Below are 14,458 nucleotides of genomic sequence, written 5' to 3'. Positions count from 1 at the left end.
ACTGGGCCTGCATGTCTGGAGCCTGTGCTCCGCGGTGGGAGAGGCCGTGGCGGTGGGAGGCCTGTGTACCACAAAAAAAAAAAAAAAATTAATGCACAGAAATCTCTTGCATTCCTATACACTAGCAATGAAAGACCAGAAAGATAAATTAAGGAAACAATCCCATTCACCACTGCAACAAAAAGAATAAAATACCTAGGAATAAACCTACCTAAGGAGGTAAAAGATGTGTACTCAGAAAACTATAAGACACTGATGAAAGAAATCAAAGATGACAAAAACAGATGGAAAAGTATACCATGTTCTTGGATTGGAAGCATCAATATTGTGAAAATGACTATACTACCCAAAGCAATCTACAGATTCATTGCAATCCCTATCAAATTACCAGTGGCGTTTTTTACAGAACTAGAACAAAAAATCTTAAAATTTGTATGGAGACACAAAAGACCCCAAATAGCCAAAGCAGTCTTGAGGGAAAAAAACGGAGCTGGAGGAGTCAGACTCCCTGACTTCAGACTACACTACAAAGCTACAGTCATCAAGACAATATGGTACTGGCACAAAAACATAAATATAGATAAATGGAACAGGATAGAAAGCCCAGAGATAAACCCACACACCTGTGGTCAACTAATCTATTACAAAGGAGGCAAGGATATACAATGGAGAAAAGACAGTCTCTTCAATAAGTGGTGCTGGGAAAACTGGACAGCTACATGTAAAAGAATAAATTAGAACACTCCCTAACACCATAAACAAAAATAAACTCAAAATGGATTAGAGACCTAAGACCAGACTCTTAGAGGAAAACATAGGAAGAACACTCTTTGACATAAATCACAGAAAGATCTTTTTTGATCCACCTCCTAGAGTAATGGAAATAAAAACAAAAATAAACAAATGGGACCTAAAAAACTTAAAAGCTTTTGCAAAGCAAAGGAAACTACAAACAAGATGAAAAGACAACCCTCAGAATGGGAGAAAGTATTTGCAAGCGAATCAACAGACGGAGGATTAATCTCCAAAAAATATAAATAGCCCATGCAGCTCAATATTAAAGAAACAAACAACCCAATCCAAAAATGGGCAGAAGACCTAAATAGACATTTCTCCAAAGAAGACATACAGATGGCCAAGAAGCACATGAAAAGCTGCTCAACATCACTAATTATTAGAGAAATGCAAATCAAAACTACAATGAGGTATCACCTCACACCAGTTAGAATGGGCATCATCAGAAAATCTGCAAACAACAAATGCAGGAGAGGGTGTAGAGAAAAGGGAAGCCTCTTGCACTGTTGGTGGGAATAAATTGATACAGCCACTATGGAGAACAGTATGGAGATTCCTTAAAAAACTAAAAATAGAATTACCATATGACCCAGCAATCCCACTCCTGGGCATATACCCAGAGAAAACCATAACTCAAAAAGACACATGCACCCCAATGTTCATTGCAGCACTACTTACAATAGCCAGGTCATGGAAGCAACCTAAATGCCCATCGACAGACGAATGGATAAAGAAGATGTGGTACATATGTGCAATGGAATATTACTCAGCCATAAAAAGGAACGAAATTGGGTCATTTGTAGAGATGTGGATGGATCTAGAGATTGTCATACAGAGTGAAGTAAGTCAGAAAGAAAAACAAATATCGTATATTAACGCATGTATGTGGAACCTAAAAAAATGGTACAGATGAACTGGTTTGTAGGGCAGAAATTGAGACACAGATGTAGAGAACAAACGTATGGACACGAAGTGGGGAAAGCGACGGGGAGGTGGGCAGGATGAATTGGGAGATTGGGATTGACATGTATATAGGAATATGTATAAAATAGATAACTAATAAAAACTGCTATATAAAAAAATAAATAAATTCAAAAATTAAAAAAAAAATACACGCATATGGTAAATCCAAACAGTAAAAAGGGATATACAGTGAAAGTAAGTATAGTCTTACCCTTCACCCTGCCTTCCCAGCTCCTTTTCCCAGAGAAAGCCAATTTCTTATCAGTCTTTCCAGAGATTTTCTATGCATATACGGGCATAGTCATTCAGAGAGAAAGGGTGGGGAATACTTAAGGTCAAGAGAGAGTGATTTCAGTGAGAACTGTCAGAAAGTCTAATATGTTTGCCTATAAGCAAGGAGACACAGTACATTAACTGACTCACCTAGAAAATCTAAAAACAAAGAGATGGGTAGCTCCTGAGGAGGCAAGAACGAAGAAAGCTTTGTTGCTACTTTGGCATCAGCCTGCCATTCTTGAGTTTGGCCTAAATTTGCTCAAATATTTCCTGCAAATCAGATGAGGGCCACAGAGCCTATATTTATTTATTTATTTATTTTTAATTAATTTATTTATTTTTGGCTGCCTTGGGACTTCGTTGCTGCACGCGGGCTTTCTCTAGTTGTGGCAAGCGGGGGCTACTCTTCGTTGTGGTGCACGGGCTTCTCATTGCGATGGCTTCTCTTGTTGCAGAGCACGGGCTCTAGGCGCATGGGCTTCAGTAGTTGTGGCATATGGGCTCAGTGGTTGTGGCACATGGGCTCAGTATTTGTGGCACACGGGCTTAGTTGCTCTGCGGCATGTGGGATCTTCCCGGACCAGGGCTCGAACCCGTGTCCCCTGCACTGGCAGGCGGATTCTTAACCACTGCACCACCAGGGAAGTCCCTATAGTTATTTAAAATTCTGAGCTAGAGGAACAATGGAACTCTAAAAAAAAAAAGTCCCTGTGGAATGGCCCATGGAAAATCCTATTTGCAGCAGGAGGAAAATACACTGTCTGAGTCATAACACGGTCATTCGTTCCTAGTTGTGGTCTCTGAAGGACAAAAGCGCCTGCTGTAGAGAAGCACAGTTAAACTCTTGCCAGCAACAGGGAGTGAGAAGTCATCTGATTGAGTTATCAGATTTAAATCTCTTGTGATCAAGTATGTGCACACGGTCCTGTTCAATATCAAATGTTCTCCAACAGTCGTATTGAGGTCTTTTTATGGTAATGTGGAATACTGGGAACTACAGCCCCCAAGGTCTAACCAGGGTTCTCTCTTCCATGCTTTAAGTACAAAATTCTGACGCTTCAGTTGAGAATCTAAATTTACTATCGAAAATGTGCAGGCCTCTCCGTGTGGAGTCAGAGGAGGCCCTCCCGCACTGGAGGGAACACAGGTCTCAGGCTCTTTAAGTTCCATCTTGCCACCTGCAAATCTGAAGCCTGAAGTGATCAGATCTCCTTTTAATCAATAACAAAGAATGCCTGCACTACAGATATTTTTCCTGCATATGGATTTTGAGTACCTTTTATTGTGGTGGTGGTGTTTTTTTCAAGAGGGAGCGTTATAAAAATGACTCTGATTAAGGGTAGAAATTTTCAAAATAGGCAACACTAAAAAGAAGTACATCGAATTTCAACATTCACAATCTACCACCCAAAGTTAAGTACTTTTAATTCTTTGTAATAACTTTGTTTTGTATGTCCTTCCAGTCTTTTTTTCATCTGTGTACTTTTTTTTACGTAATTGAGCTGATAATGTATATACTCATTTGCATTGTTTATAATGGTTAAGTAATATTCCATCATATAAAAATACTATAAGTTAATTACAATGTTTGGTCATTCATGTTGTTTTTAGTTTTTCTCTATCTCATAAGGTTGAGATGACCATCTGTGTGCTCAATTGTTTTTATGTATTTTGGATTATGCCCTTAATAGAGGCCCCTCGAAGCAGAATTATTGAGTAAAGGCTCTTGCTACGTCTTGATATTCAGGTAGGTATTCTCTTTTCCTTCCTTCTCCCTTCCTCCTGTGAATCATTCGGCAATATCCACAACAGTTACTTCCCTTCTGTGCTTTCTTTTATACTCTTTGGGATCTTGGATTTTTCTCGATATCCTCTTTCAGTTGCAAAGTTCTTTGCACAGAACTGCCAGCTAACCCAATGGGCCCCCATGTATTTCTACGTTAGCTCCAACGAGAGAAAGAGAGAAAAGCTCAAGTTTCACATTTTATCTATCCTGCTTCCTAAACTCTTATCTCTTCTCAACCATCTTTATTTTAACAACAGAGATACAAATCAAAATATTTTACCTATTTCATCTTATTTAACTCTCATAACAATGACATTAAGTGGGTCTTACCATCTTTGTTTTATAGATGCAGAAATTGAGGCACAGAGTTTAAATAACTTGCCCAAGGTCATACATTAAACAGTAGATTCAAGATTTCAATCCAGGCTTATCTAATGTCAAAGTTCTTTCTATTACACCACTGTTCCTTCCTCATTAAAAGAAAACTTGTTGAGCAAATGCCTAGTGGATTAAGTTCTCAAATAATTATGTAGGGGAGGAAAACTTTCCTCTTAGGTTCTGTGCCTGGGGCCTGCGAATTAGACTGACAACAGACTCACAGGAGAAAAGGCATACAAATTTTGTTTGATGTTAATATTTTAATTTTTTCACATGCATGTAGGCCTTCATATAAAGTGAATAGCCAAAGAAACAATGAAATGCCGTGGGCTTATATACCATCTTAACAAAGGGTGATAAGTTCTGGAGAAGTGACAAGACAAAGTAAAAGGGGTTTGGACTTCTGTGGGTGGTAAACTGTGGGAAAGTAAATATATGGGGGAAAGTAATGGAAGATAGGGTTATTTAGTAAGGTTTCATTTATGCAGACTCATCTTGGTATCATCTGCATCTCCTGTGATGAATGTTGTTTTTCCCTTCCTGGTACAGGAGAGGGTGACATTCTCAAAAATGGAAATTTGTGCTCGGCTTTTAGGCAGGAAAGGGGAGAGCAGAGAGTTTTTCTTGCATCTGTTGCTTCTCAATTGCCATCAGCTCAAAACAATCCTTATGCCAAAGTGGCACATTTATGGGTAGCTTATTCTGATCCTTTTCAATTTACCACTGCCACTTGATGTGATTAGATAAATAACTAAAATCCAGCTTTCCTTTGTTCTTTGTGTTCCTCTGTTACATTTTCCTTATGTTCAGACCACTTATTCTTTCAGTTTTTCCTTTAGCCTTGGCTCCATAACTGTGAAATTGAAATTTTAATTAGGTAGCACAAAATGGTTTTCTAAGAAGATTCCTGTTAATTAAAAAAAGCATTGCCAATCTAGGTGCTGTTTTTAAATTAAGAAAATTGAATGAAATTGCATTTGTATTCTGCTTTAACAATAAACATAGTCTGATACAAAAGAACTTATGAATATTTCCAAAATCGATAATATAGTCTTACCCCTTTTCTTGTCCTCAGTAGTATTGAATGCATATGCTGATTACTCTCTTGGTTTTGCTAGTGGGAATATTTCAGATGTAAAATTAAGCATATACTAACTGTACATCCGTTAGTTGTAATTTTAAAGCTCAGTTAAGCCTAATTTAAAAGACCCAGGAAATGTTTACTATTCATAAGATTATTTTTTTTAATTAAGAAATTCCTACAGTGTTCATAGATGGATGAATGGATAAACAAAATGTGATATGTACATATAAAGGAAAGGAAAAGGAAGTCTTAAAAAGCTACAGAAGTCTGACCCATGCTACCATATGGATAAACTTTGAAGATATTATGCTAAGTGAAATAAGCAAGTTACAAAAGGACACGTATGTTTCCACTTATAGGAGGTACCTAGACAGAAAGTAGAATATGGTGGTTGCCAGGGGCTGGGGGTAGGAGGCATGGGGATGACAAAGTTCTGGAGATGGATGGTAGTGATGGTTGCACAACAATGTGAATGTACTTAATGCCCGTGAACTGTACACTTAAAATGAAACATTTTGTGTTCTGTGTATTTTACTACAATTTTAAAAATTACCAAGCACCTCTAAGTGCCAGTCACTGATGAACAAGACAGTAGGTGCCTGGGCTCTGGAAGCTCCCATCCTAGTGGAGGAAACAATGACTAAGCAAAACATAGGCGAGATAATTATGAAGGAAATAGAGAAGGATTTGTGATTCCTGGGAGCGAGGGATACTCACTCTAGTCAGTGATATTTGAGATCAGACCTAAGGATGAGAACGACCCTTTAAAGGCATTCCAGGTAAAGGGTGCAGCAAGTATTAAAGTCCCGAAGAGGGGAAGGACTTGATGTGTTTAAGGAAGCAAGCGAGGCCAGGGTGCTGGAAGAAGCAGACAGAAACTCTTCAGGTACCATCTGGAATCTTCCGAGTTTGTTCAAGGAAGGATGATGATAGGTCAGATCAAGGATCAGCAAACTTCTTCTGTAAAGGACCAGATAATAAATAATTCAGGCTTTGCGGCCCAGAGGAAAACAAACAAATAATTCCTACAATGACATTGGGAAAAGTCTGACATGCTGTCTGTAATTTTAAGAAAGGAGTGGCCAATAGTGACCATTTCTTTGCCTCACTTAGAATTGATCAGAGCATTCTCTGAACTCTCATGCATCCACAGGTGGGACTAATCACAGGAAGAGGGGCTGGAAGTGAGAAATAAGAGAAAAATACAATGTTTGTTAAAAGGTTGACTTGGGTATTTGGAAGAGATCATGTTGTTCAGCTAAGCTATCAGCAAAATTGGAAGTAGGCAGTTTTGCTTTTGATACCTGTTAGCACCATTCCATTTTCTAGTAAATGTAAACTCCTTAGGTGTTTGGCACATAAAATACCCAATACATGTTTGTCGAATAAGATGTTTATCTGTGTTTTTGTTTATTCCCTGAAAAATCAATGCCCTAATGCTGCCTCCTGGTGGCAGAGTGTCATGTGCAATACGGAGACTCTCAAGGAAGGTGGGAAAAGACTAGAGAGGTAGGCTGCTGTCAGACTCTCTGGAGATGGACTTTGCCTAAAAAAGCATCATCTTATGAGGCTGGCTCTCTCCTCTCCTGAGGAAGCAGCCCTTTTCATGAGTGTGACATCCATGGGTTGTGAGTTATATCACAAGTCATTTTCTTGGCTATTTCACCAATTTTACTGATTGAATGATTTATCCTTTTTACAGGTTACATCAGATTTTAGAGCACGTACTGTGTTTGTGATTGCCATCTCTTAACTGTTGGAATGGAACAAAACATTGGAGATTATTTTAATGAGAAAAGCTTCTCCAGGAAGTCAGTGATGACCAAAAAATTAGGGGCATAATTTTTCTTTCTGGGGCATAATTGTTTGGGGTCTTGTTGGAGGAAAAGACTTTGAGAACGGGGAGAGGGTGTGCTCCAGGACCTGGGTAACTGGGTGACTTTAATGACCATCGTCTTACAGTGTGGGCCCTGGGAAGAACTTACTGGGGAGTCCCAGTAGCTAATTTTTCACATTGTCACTCTACAGGACGTCTGTACCAGCACATCTTTCCCATTTTGTGGTTAAACATCCCTCTGGAGAATTATCCCTGAGGCACTGAGAACTTTATTGTACTTTCCCCATACACCCCCCTCCCCCCCAGCCTCTTGGTCTCAATTCAGATGTCAGTGAAGGTGCTCAGCACAGGACAACCTCTTTAGCTGGTTGGAGAGCTATTGCCAACTCCTGAATACACAGAAGTAACTCACCTTTGTTCTGGTCCTACAGCTTTAAACCCTTAAGTGAGGGCTTGTGAATCATCTAACCTGATGAGGATATTTGAGGCCCCATCTGATAAGTGCACTTTGTACCATAAACTCAAGTAAAAGTAAAAATCAAATCAATCGACAAAATACAAATATTTTCTACCACTAAATCGCTAAGGCAATTCCAAAGAATGTGCTTCTGGAACACAAGGCAATTCCAAAAGAGGTGCCCTAAAAATGTTTTGAAAGTGGTATAATAATGGCATAAAGATATTCTTTCCAAATAAAGATATTTTTCTTTGAAGTACACAAAATTGGGATTTGTAAATTTGTTTTTCTTTCTTTAAACATAACTCTGATTTTAGAAGTATACGTATTATCTGGAGCAGAACATGTCATGTTCCTCACGAACACTTCCCTTTTACCCCTTAGATACTTGCAGTGACATTTTAGATGTTTAAAGTCAATCAGTGTGATTTTTCAAATGCCTAGGATTATTTATTATATACTTATATGACTATGAAGAATGTAGAATTGAGTGCTTTAATAGTTATACATGCCTTCTATTTGTCCAATTATACTTGAGAGCTATAAATTTAAGATGTATTTTGCTCAGCAGTGAGAAGCTGACATTTAACATTTGCGAGGTCAGTCAGGCAGTAGGTAAGTGAAGTCAGCCACAGAGTACTTACTTTCCTCTATTTCCACACCCTCCAGCCTCTTTAGGGCAAAGTTGTATTCGTTCTGTCTACTATGACCCAAACGAGGCCTTGAAAAACTGTCAACTTGTTGGCCATCTCAGCTTCTATGTTACTTCTATTATTTGACCCTTAAGAGAAAGTCTCTTATTGAAGGATCCGTGGAGTAAAAAGAGGTTCCCTTATTAGACTTGAGGGATTAAATGGTTGAGGAAGCACTTGTGATCAGCCATCATTTAAAATCAGTAAGTCGTCTTATAGCAATGTGTCGCGCTGCTCAGCGGAACTCATTTTTAAGCTGTAACACCTTCCACACACTGTCTTGCTCAGCAGTAAGGCAGTTAACACTTTGTGATTTATGAAGTTAGAAAGCCAACATTCTTAAGATAAATGTTGGTGGTGAATTCACACCTCTTTGTGGACTCCCTAGAACCTGCGAACACATTACGTTACATGGCAAGGGAGAATTAACGTTGCAGATGGAGTTAAAAAAGTTGATCAGATGACCATCTAACCAGATGATCTTAAAATAGGGAGACTATCTGTGTGAACCCAGTATAATCGCGAGGGTCCTTGTAAGTGGGAAAGGGAGGCAGAGAAGTCAGGGTCAGAAAAAGAGGTGACAGCGGAAGCAGGGTCGGTGCAATGCGGCTTGAGGACTCAAGCCACCCTCGCTGGCTTTGCAGATGGAGGAAGAGGGTCGTGAGCTAAGAATGCAAGCGCTTCTAGAAGCTGGAAAAGACACGGGAGGCAGACTCCTTCAGAGCCTCCGGAGGGTAAGCAGAGCAGCCAACACCTTGATGTGAGCCCGGGGGACCTCACTGGACTTCTAACTTACAGATTTGTATTGTTTAAGCCACCAGATCTGTGGTAATTTGTTACAGTGGCAATAGAAAATCAGTATGTTGTTATTGTCATTTTAGTTTGTCTGCTCTAGGCCAAGACTCAGTAGGGAAGCTTTGCTTTGATATACGGCAGCATAAATTCCCTTACAATAAGAAAGGATAGAATTTTGAATTCTGAAAAGCCACCAAAGTCTACAAAAAATTCTTGAGCTGACCTTATATTATTTCTATCTCCCAGTCCTTTCCCCTCTTGCTTTATATTGACAAAGATCAAAAAGGGGTCAGCAGCTGTCTTTCATGATTCTCCCAGAACCATTATTACACTGAAATTTACAGGATGTCTGACGTATGTACTATCGTCCATGGTTTCAGAAAGTAAAAAGCTTAAATCTTTACTCATTTGTTAGCTCACAACAGCAAAAGGTAACAACTGAGAAAAAAAATAAATAAATGAAGCAAAGAAAGAAATATCAAAGGGAAACTGAGCAAGAGCCGTTGGGTTTACACAGAATGTTCAGAAGAAAACTTGGGGTAATTAAGGAAAGCACGCAGACGACCCTGTTTTATTCCATACTTGAGCTGACGTTTAGTCTTCATCTGCTTAGTTCCTGAATTTCCCCCAAGGTTGTGAATAGAGAAAAAGAAATCTTTACCAGAACCCAAGCAGCTGTGCTTCACCTGGTATCATTTGATTTTAGGCTACTGTCTCGAAATAATTCCTCCCCTCGAAGAATGTGTTGGGCAAAGTAATGTCTGACCAAATATAAATAGTGCCCCAAGCTTTATCAAGTACCTTTAGCATATGTACCACCAATAGTTCGTTAGAACTTTTATGCTACCACCAGTATTTATTTCAAATTACTTTTTTAAAGTAAGATTTTTCTAAGTTTACTTGTACAACAATCTCAGGGATCCCAAAAAGGGCCACCTTGTTCCGCAACCCCAAGGACATCAGTGCACTGAATGACATCCACGGAATTCCATGTGAATGCTGCCCCGCGCTGTGCAGCTCAGCAGCTTTGGATTCAAGGTCTCGATTTCTTCAGGATTTCTTTATTCAAGCCCTCTTTGTTTCAATCTCTCGGACCCTCCTAAGGAAGGATGCATTCTTTGATTACAGTCAGGGGATAGATGAGGCAGGCTCATTACACGGGAACTGTCATTACTCCCACCGCTGCAATACTGACACACGCAAAGTTCATGCTGTCGAGGAGAGGTCAGGACCCACTTGCCTGGAATGCCCGCTTCCCTGCCTTACCCTCCGCAGAATCTGCTAGGGCTGGAATGGTTCATTTTTCTTTCCTTGCTATCCCTGCGTGGACTTCCCTAAAGTCACATTATCCTTCTCTCCTTCCCTATATGAGCCATAATGGCAGAATGACTGCCAGAGAATGTGAATTTCAAGGTAAAGGAATGAGTATTTTCAGAATAGTATTCTTATTTTACCTTTATCATATTTCTCTTGTTAATCGCATTCAATATTTTGAAATGAAAAACGAGGACAGAAGTGCACATACTTTATCCCATATTGGTTTCCAAATTGCGGGTTATTGGACATGTGTGTAACTCCCTCCTTAAGTAATCCATGACAGTCCACACAGGTATGACAAACTAGAGATGCCTCTGTGGACCTCTATGAGTTTTTATTTCATGAGAACCATTTTTTTTTTTCCTCAGCTAGTGTAGGAAAGTAATAATATACAAATGGTGGAGTAATGAGACAGGATTCATTAGGTACATAATTTGTTTCAACCATTGGTTACATCACTGATTATACCACTGCCTCTGCAGATTGTCCCTTTAAAATTCTACAAATAATGTCTAGAAAATATTTTCCAACGATTTTTTCAGATCCATATTTGAGCAACTTCCCTTAAAGTTTACTTCTTTACAAACTTCCTAATTTAAATTGTTAAATAAAATTTCTCAAATTTTCTTCCAAGTGTGATTACACTATTTTCTAGTACATAAACAAATATCATGGGCCAGCATGTCTCATTGGCATCCACATTCAGTGCCCCAAATTAGAACGCTGGATTTGAGTCCCTACGTCAACATTTACTTGTTCTGTGATTTGAGAGAAACAAGTCAAAATGGTCATGTTTTCTCATTTGTGAAACAGGATCAACAATACCAACCCACCTAAGGGTAAGGAGGCTTAGGTAAGACGTACATAAAGCATCAGTACATTATAGGCACCCAATAAGTGACAGCTACCCACATGGCGAGTCCTTGCACTGCAATTTTGTTTTTTGACCTAGGTAATCATTATGTGGGCATTTAATAATTTATATATGGACTTCTGCAATTACAATTCACAAAAAGTAAGAAATGGTAGCTATTTTTGGTGTTATCTAAATGTTAATTTACGTGATGGTCCCTTAAGCCTGACCTGAGTCCCTACTAATTGCAAATTCTAATATGGCATTTTACTTTAAAACAGATTAATTCCATTTAGTAAATTGGTAACTTTCTGCCTTACATCACTCTAATACCAGTTGCAGAAGGAAGCTGGCATCTACACCAGGCCTCATAGTCGCTAAACCCCCTTCTGTCCAGTCCAAGGTGGTGCCAAGGAACTGAGAAAGGAAGGTAGAGGAATTCATCGACACGGCATGGCTGCCCTCTTTCAAAGTAGGTCTGCTCCTCGCTGTTTCACACACACAGGGCTCCATTTTTCTTTGAAGAAATATGACTAAAAGAAAGTTTGAAAACCACTGATCACATATTCAGAGTTCGGGTTTTATCATTTCCATGTCCGAGCCCTGGTAAACTGACAAACATGAAAACAGTCGTAAGGAAAACACTAGGTGATTATCCTTTTGTGCATTTGTCTTTATACTCCTCGTCAAGTTTTATGTACATTATGTGTAATAGTTCCACTTCATATCATAGTAGGTTTATTACTCCATATACTTACTGTTTATGCTGTTAGTTTGGTTTTCCTAATGACTTCCAAGGAGGATTCTGATTCTACTCATGAGAGTTTCAAGATCACAAAAAGTATTTGCTTGCTTTGTGTTAAGGACTGGCACATGAAATCTCCAGCTTTTACTAAAAAGAATATCCTGTATCTAACCCTTCCTGTTTAGTATTACCTTTCTCCCCCCCTTCCAAGTTAGTCCATTTTGTTTGGGACCTTGTCCTTTAACTATACTACTTTTCTTGCTGTATAAACCACAAAGGAACAGATAAAGAGAACTTTAAAAATTAGGATTTTTAGATAATGATCTTCCTTCAGTAGTCTTTCTAAAGAACAGAATAGAAAAGTGGATAGAGTAAAGCTGGTAATAAGGGAAGAAAAGGAAAAAGGAATGTTCTAGCTGGATAGCAACTAAGCTACATTCACTGAAATTTCTATTAATTTTTTTTTGCAGAGAGGGAGTAGGAACATTAATGGCTTGACAACCCTGAATTTATCTGTTTTTGTTTAAACGGTAGAAAGCTACAAAGAATTTCTTTAATCATCAACCACACAAATTTTTTTTTTTTAAAGTCTTGCTCAAAGAGATACCCATAGATTTGCCAGTGTCTAGGCAGTGAGTCGATATAGGGCTTCAGCACCGTTTTTTAAGACAAAGCCTACAAATTCCCCTTCAACTAGTAACAACACAAATTTAAGACTGACCTGGTTCCCAGTTGCTGCTTGCTTTTGTTACCTCCTCACGGCCATCGCTCAGGAATCCAGAGGAAGGAGAAATCCGTACCAAGAAAAGCTGTACTCGGCAGGGAAAACGATGGCCCCTTTTTACCTAATTTAAAATGGAGCATGGTTTTGATAACACACACCAAAAGCCTTGGAATTATACATATCCTCATGACAATCATCCCAGGCAACGGCAGCAGCGGCAGGCCCCAAAAATTCAGGTTAAAAACTCATAACAATACCATTCTTTGAAGTCAACTCTCTAACTTTACCGTTAAAAAAAAAAAAATTCTGGATTTTAGCACCATCAAGAAAAATTAGTTTCAGGTCATCATCTCACCTCATTGATTTAGAAGAAAAATCAGTATTTCCTCTCAATATCCTATTCAGTAAACTTGACTTCAAATTATTTTAACAAACTTCAACTGCACCCATATGGGATAATTCCCTAGTCAAGAATATTCAAGACATGCAGATACTAAGGAGAAGCAGTACAAACATTAGACCTCCTTCTGTGACTCAGTTCAAGGAAATGAGCCTTTGGAATGATGCGGTCACTTAAAACTAGTAGGAAACCAGTCTGAGGGGGATTTTCAGAAATGTCATCATTTAGAGAAGTGAGAAAGGTAATAAGCAATAAAACATAGTAAGAGCTTGGACTCTGGAATCAGATATGGGCTTGAATTTGATCTTTGACCAAATTACTTTTTCAGTTTCATCTGAAAAATGGACCAAACGACAATAGTTACTCATCAGGTTCTGAGAAAATGAGAATACACATATAAGCAATTCCTCAACTGTGGTATGTACTTTGATCCTCACAGCTGAGGCAGCTCTTCTATTTTACAGATAAAGGGTTAAATTTCCAGTTAAAGTTAAAGGGTTAAATGCCTACTTAAAGAGGAAGAGCCAAGTTTCTATCTCAAGATTCCAAAGCTTGTTTTCTTCTGCACGACACTATTTTGAAGAATTGTAAAATATGCATTTCTCTTAAATCAAGGGTTCTTTAAATTCTGATTATAAGCTTTTAATAGTTATAGAAAACGTTTATTAATGTTTGTTTTTACATTAAGCAGCTTCCTGCAATTCTACCATATAAGAAGTTTACTGTAATTTAAAATATTTTCAGTAACTTTTATATTAACTTGAAATTTAGGAAATTTAGCCAATTCAGGAAATTACTAAACCACCTAATTAGATACATTACAGAAATTTATTCTTACTTTTCTTGCAATCATTGTCCCACAAAATATACATTCCAAGGCTGAGGTAACTGAGGTAATTAAAACTGCTTTCACAACACTCATGTTACTTCTCCTCACAATGTATTATATAAAGGCAACCCCATTTACATAATATGGACTTTAAACTTTGGTATCCAATTTAACATGCTCAAAAATAAACTTTTTTAAAAGTTACCTAGTGAAATAAAAACAATTGATTATTTCAATTCAGGTATATAAAGTATCCCCTATTATTTCTAGAATATAAAATAGAAATAACTTCATGACTTACATTTTACTACTTATGTCCAATTTTCCTACTCCAATACAACTGCCACACACAAGGCCATTTCCTGGTTTTTCTCAGTACATTATCACCATCACTGCTCAAAGTGCAGCAACTAGAAAGCCAGAAAAAGGCCACAAAGAATAATACAGTCCGAATCACCTAAGACACAGAAGCAGGATTTCCTTTCTTAACCAACAAATGTAATTCAACTCAACAGGCTCATTAAAGA

Source organism: Aethalodelphis obliquidens, unplaced genomic scaffold, assembly GCF_003676395.1.
Source record: "Aethalodelphis obliquidens isolate GAN/ISIS:26980383/991018 unplaced genomic scaffold, ASM367639v1 scaffold25, whole genome shotgun sequence".
Classification (NCBI taxonomy): domain Eukaryota; kingdom Metazoa; phylum Chordata; class Mammalia; order Artiodactyla; family Delphinidae; genus Aethalodelphis; species Aethalodelphis obliquidens.
This window is presented reverse-complemented; position numbering follows the sequence as displayed.